The sequence below is a fragment of the Anopheles arabiensis genome, chromosome X (genome assembly GCF_016920715.1).
Source record: "Anopheles arabiensis isolate DONGOLA chromosome X, AaraD3, whole genome shotgun sequence".
Lineage (NCBI taxonomy): Eukaryota > Metazoa > Arthropoda > Insecta > Diptera > Culicidae > Anopheles > Anopheles arabiensis.
In genome coordinates this window covers 2084077-2090000 of record NC_053519.1, presented here as the reverse complement: position 1 = coordinate 2090000, position 5924 = coordinate 2084077, and the positions used below count along the sequence as shown (strand labels likewise).

The 5924-nt window shown below is 45.9% G+C and overlaps 1 non-coding gene across 1 annotated transcript; it reads right to left on the bottom strand.

Annotated features, from left to right (window-relative positions):
* Nucleotides 1-4869: 4869 nt before the first annotated feature.
* Nucleotides 4870-4976, bottom strand: LOC120906941. Its single transcript, XR_005740226.1, has one exon. It is a non-coding gene; the product is annotated as a U6 spliceosomal RNA (small nuclear RNA).
* Between the last annotated feature and the right edge of the window lie 948 nt (nt 4977-5924).

The following is a 5924-nucleotide window of genomic DNA, read 5'->3' as shown; positions in this document are numbered from 1 at the left end:
TACAATGTCACAACAAATCATTTTGCCCGTCCGCTCAAACGAAGAATGTGCCTGCCTGTGCGTTCTCTCTTCCGAACGATTTGAGCGTAATTAAAATCGCAACCTAAACCTGCCTGCAGGGTTTTGCAGGGCTCCTGCTGCGTACACGACGAAGACCGCAGCGACTTGCACACTTGAATGTCATAGAACTGTCGATTTCCATCTCGTTTTTGAGTTTGAGAAGATGCGTTAAGCATGTGAGGCGGTAGTACACCCTGCATTTAGCTGTGTGACGCCCAGGGAATGCTGTGTGCACCGGCGGAGGTCCCGATGGGCGATCATTCATTATGGACACGTCAGCGAAAAATAAGTCCCACATCTCGGGTAGATATTCATGTCAATGTTGACAAAGGTGCGTGAGCTGGTTTTTATGCTCTCTCGCACCATTACACTCGCTGGTCTCTTATCCCGATTTCCGTGATAAGGTTATTTACATGCGAGCGCAACTTTGTTCAGGCTGCTTCTTTGTGGGGTAGCACTTGGATTTAGAAACAAATATTTGTTCCTTAGCACGTGAGACAATGGCTAAATATATGTATCTACTATATCTGGAACGTGAGCTGTTTGTTGGTAATCACGTTGAAGCTTAGAATTGAATGCCTGGGAATTCTAATCAAAATTGGCAGAGGTACATGCAAAACTATTACTAAACATATACCTCTGGTGTTCGCTCTGCGGATCGGTACAAGTTCCGTGACTAGCACTACGGAAGATACAATAAGTCTGTGATCTTACCATGATATCCGCGTGCTTGAGCTTTTTTTTTTTTGAACATTATTTCAGTCTTTCGATGAAAGATAGCTTCATAACACCACGGCAAAGCGCTCAAGATACCAGGTGAACAGATTAAAGCATATTTTTGGAATAGCAAAAGCTAATTTGTTAAAATTGTCACTGTAAATAATACAGATTTAATATTATGGCCCATCTCCAGACTGTCCTGGAGGATCAGAACCAGTGGCAGAATGTGCTGATGAAGAAGTAGAGAGCATCCTGTTTCCAACGGCAGGGAGCCCCGATGGGCGATCAGTCATAATCTCCAAGTGCAGAACCTATGGACACGTCAGCGAAAAAGAAGATTCCCACAACGGTTGGATGTTCTTGTCAGTGTTGACAAAGGTTTGTGAGCTGCTTTGTATGCTCTCTTTCTCTTTCTTTCTCGCATCATTACACACGCTGGTCTCTTATCCAATTTCTTAAGTAAGGTTGTTTACATGTGAGCGTTAACTTCCCCACGCTGCTTCTTTGGGTTTAGAACCACTTGGGTTAAGAAACAAATATTTGTTCGGGACGCGCGACAAAATAGCAAAGAAGCCGGGCAGGCTTTCCGTGGCTTTTGGTAAATTCTTGAAGCTTTGCTATATTGTTAGTTGCTCTAGCAGGTTATCCTAAGGTAATGACCGATGTTACACTCACTCTCAACGCACATTGGTTAATGTCTCTGCAACGTCAACGGCTGATGGTGAATTCTTCCTGGGAAATCTAATCAAAATTGACATAGATAGATGAAAAAACCAAAACTTAATAAATAATGCCTTTCTCACTCTCTTGTTCCCACTCGTCTTTTAACATTCGGGTTGGTGTGAGTTTCTTTCCACGGATATGTGAGCCCGTGTGACAGATAACATACAGGATACGCCTGGCTTCTGAGCATCTCGAACTTTGAAGAAGCCGATAGGTTGGAGTGAAAGGGTTTACGCTTCTTAGAATGAAACTTATCAAACTTGCTCTCCCTGCCTGGACGGGACACGGGCAGTAGTACTGTCCAAACACGGTCCGTCGCAGCCGTGTGCAAACATCCGTTCGATTTCGATAACAACACGGCACAACGCAAACACACGCTGGTGGATCCCCTTTTTTAATGAGCTTTGTGTTGTCGTGCCCTGCCCTCTCTCTCTTTCTCTGTAGCTCACATGCTTCTCTTTACCCACCGTGTGAGCTGTGCGGGTTCGGTGCGAGCTGTGTCAAACAGTTTTCGCAGTTTGTTTGTCGCCACCCTCCTCTGTCAATCCAACCCGAGAACTAGTCCGAGGCGAAGGCGCCGGGAAGCTGTCCGTTTTTGGTCACCTTGCTCTCGTCCTAATTTCTTTTCACCGTACCCCCTTTTTCCCCGGAGTGCTGTGGGGGGGTTTTTTTGTCATGTCGTCTCGCCCTCTTTTGTGCTGCTAACGATCTGTAAAGATGCCCCTATATGTATACATGTGTGTTTAAAGTTGTTGCTCGTTACAGGAAAGCAATCCTTTCGCTTGCATGGTGCTGGTGAGACTCAAAATATATATAAAAAAAAGGTGGTTGATCTCTTCAGCATTTTTGCCCCCTCCCTGGAGAGCGGGTTCAAGTGGATGGTTAATAGCGGTCAACCTAACCCCTTGTGTCTGCATTCTGTTCTTTTTATTTTGTCGAAGTGAAAAAGACACAAAACACGAAATCAATTTCCGAGTGGTGGAATGATTATTATTTGCCTTTCGTCGTGCTACTTCCGGATCCCATTTTTTCCAATTTGAAAAGAAAGCTTTGTTAACCTTTGCTGCTCACTTTCGGACAATGGTGTCACGATCCGGCAGTGCGTTGAAAGGGGTGCGAATCTTTTTTGCATAAAAGTGTGTACAGTCCTTCTCAGCCCGCGTGCTATCATTCATTTTAATGCTTGAACCTCCGTTGCTGTCGCGATGGTTAGTCTTGCAATTTATCTTGCTTGCTTTTTTGGAACTAATTAAATAATAGTTGCACCTTGCTTGCTATACTCTTCCGCACTTTCTCTTTCTGTCAGTGAGAGGAGCAAACAGGAAGAAGTTTAAAAGCAGATGTCTCCCGTACCCCCTAGCCTTCAGTCGTCATCTTACCAGCTTTGCAGTACACGCCGTTCCAGCCAATGTGTAATTCGTTTTGTTCCTTGACAATAAAGCATTGTTACTAGGGCGGAGGGCGGGCTTGCAAAGAGGATGCAAAAGAAAGTAAAGCGGGCACACACACACACACACACACACACACACCAAAGAACAAGAAAAATGACAACGTCATTATAACGCCATCAGCTTTTGAAAAGGACTTCGGTCGTTGCTGCTTCCCCTGCCCACCGGAAAACAAAGAAGCAAAGAAATATTCTCATGCCTTCCCTCCCCCTTCCCACCCTTCTTCACCACTACTGAAGCATTCTTATTATTGTTTGGCGCAAGCAGCACAGTCAGCAGGATGTCCGGTGAAAACCGTGCGACATATTTTTCGACAGCTGCGTGCGTGTGTGTGTGTGTCTTCTTTCATTGATTCCAATATTTGAAGATCTACGAAAAGAGCGGAGGTGTGCGTGGTACGCGATGGAGGAGGGAAAAAAACATTTGTCGTTCAACAACGGCTGCGGGTACGGGTACGGGAGGAGGCGGTGGCCTGTGCATAGAAAATTGTGCCTCTCCCTATCCCTCCCCATTTGGTGGAAGCATTCAACCACCATCAGCACACTACCACTACCGCAACGAGACAAAATGAACACAGTGATCTCTGGACTAGGTTCTTATGAATACAAAAATAAAATAATAATAGCAATTCGCCCCCCCCCCCCCAAAAGAGGGAAGATTAATGGGAGGCTCCAACCTCCCTCCCGCGCCATTCGCTGCTTTTGCTTGAGCACGTGGCAAATCTGCATGCCGTGATGGCGTCGGCGGCAGCGGCTCAGCATGCGGTCGCGTTCGTCCCCTAACGGAGGGTGGTGGTGGTGCGAGTAAAGAGTGCCTCTCGACAGGAAAAAGGGTCGCGAGCCATACCAACTACAGCTACAATGGCCAGGACAAAGCACGGCGAGCGAATAAGTAACACAACGATGGAATGGAATCACTTAAGTGCATTATCGTCATCATTATCTCTCCGCTAGTAGATGTGGAGGCCGTCATGAATTTGAATACCTATCCACCTCACGTTGTGATGCACGTCCCGCGTCCCGAATCTGCCCGATACGTTCCATTACATTTAAGAACGGTGTTCGATAGTTTAATTTCCGACATGTTGGTGCCGGGTGGCATGAAACACTTATGACCTTACCCTTATGTTTTATTGGATGTTAAATTAAACCAAGTTGAACGTTCGGTATTGGTAGTCTAGTATAAAAATGGTGAACCCTGATCTAGTTCAGCTCTTTGAGATCATTTCATAGAATACATAGTCTGGGTCGCATGAAATTATATGTTTCGCAGTTGTAGATTTCTTCGTGCAGATTATCTTCTACGATCGAACTTCATGATACAGAGTGGATAGAGGTACAGAGTCAACGACTTGAGAAACATTCTAATCGATATTGTGAACTATTCTTATCTAGTCCGGTGAGTTAATAGACCATGTTGAAGATCTGTCCAACTTCCTCCGACTGTCTATCGATCAGGCTTTTACTCAAAACTCTTATGCGCGGCAAATATACCCGTGAGAGGAACGGAATAACATTAGGTTACACTGTTCTAGACTTCTGGAGAGTGTGAGCTCGCGCAATGATGAAATCCAAACCAGTATCTCCCGACTCCTTGCATCTACCGATGCGGAGTCATGTCTTGGGAAGAACTTGTTGCCCTCTGATGCGTGGGTGCTCTCGGATGCTCTTAGAGGTGTGTATGCCTGATAAGAAGTTTCTTTCTTGGTTGAGCCCATAAGTGGCTTGATGCACTTATGGCGGTCGTTATGTTGTCATGATGTCTTTTTTGTACGTTATATTAAACCCATGTAAACGTTCGGTTGATTGGTAGCGGCGTGTCTAGTATAACAAACGTACCTTAAATCGAGAACGGTTTTTTTTCGTTGGTTATGTGATGGTTAGTGCGAGATACAACATTAACTTGTTGTTATGATAGAAAAAATGCGGAACGAGTCAAGGTTGTGCGTGTCATTCTTGCGCAGGGGCCATGCTTATATTTTCTGTGTTGTTCCCATTTGAGTGTATATCCACCCAATGCTGGGATCAGTGTGTAGGCTGTACAGATTGCTGTCAAGTCAGGGTTCAGGTGCCACAAGCCAATTACAAATCGGGAATTCAGTTCATCAGCATGAGTTTATCGACCCAGGCCGTTAGCTACTGATTTGGCTACTCCTGTCAGCTGTCGAGCTCAAATAAACGTTGGTGAAGGAAGCTGTACAGCTCACTAGCTGCTGTGCGTCGCTCCAAGAGCATCATTAAACACGCTTCCCCATCACCATGACAAGCAGTCCACATGGAACATAATACCGATAAGCCTTCTGCTCGCTCCCAGCACGGCTCTCCTAATCATCTGTCAGTTTGGAACATGGGTTCTTGATTGACAGGAAGTCTCCTTGAAAACGTTCGCCAGCAGTTCGAGCCTAGCCGTACCGAGTTTGCGCAGATACCAATAGGAAATGGGTTGCTATCGTCTTCCTTTTCGTCGTAAGAACCGTACATGTCTGTATCGAACGCGTTACCACGCATTACGCTCACCGAATCGTCTACAATACTAGCATCACCTACCGTTCCAAAAATCACGCACGATCTCCCGGAAGTCTTCCACCGTAGGTGGCGCTAGTGGTGTAGACGGTTCGGTGCACGTGATGCGTGGTAACGCGTACGATACAGACATGTACGATTCTTACGACGAAAAGGAAGACGATAGCAACCTTTCCGATTGGAATCTACGCAAACTCAGTGCGGCTACGTTCGAACTGCTGGCGAACGTTTTTAAGGAGACTTCCTGTCAATCCAGTAACCCGTGCTCAAGAAGACACTGTTCCAAATACAAGTATTGGATTATTAAGGAGAGCCGTGTACCGTTGCTGGGAGCGATCGTTGAAGCCCGCATTATCGGTATTATGTTCCATGTGGACAGCTTGTCATGGTGATGGGGGAGCGTGTTCAATGAGGCTCTTGGGGCGACGCAGCGAGATATGCTAGTGAGCTG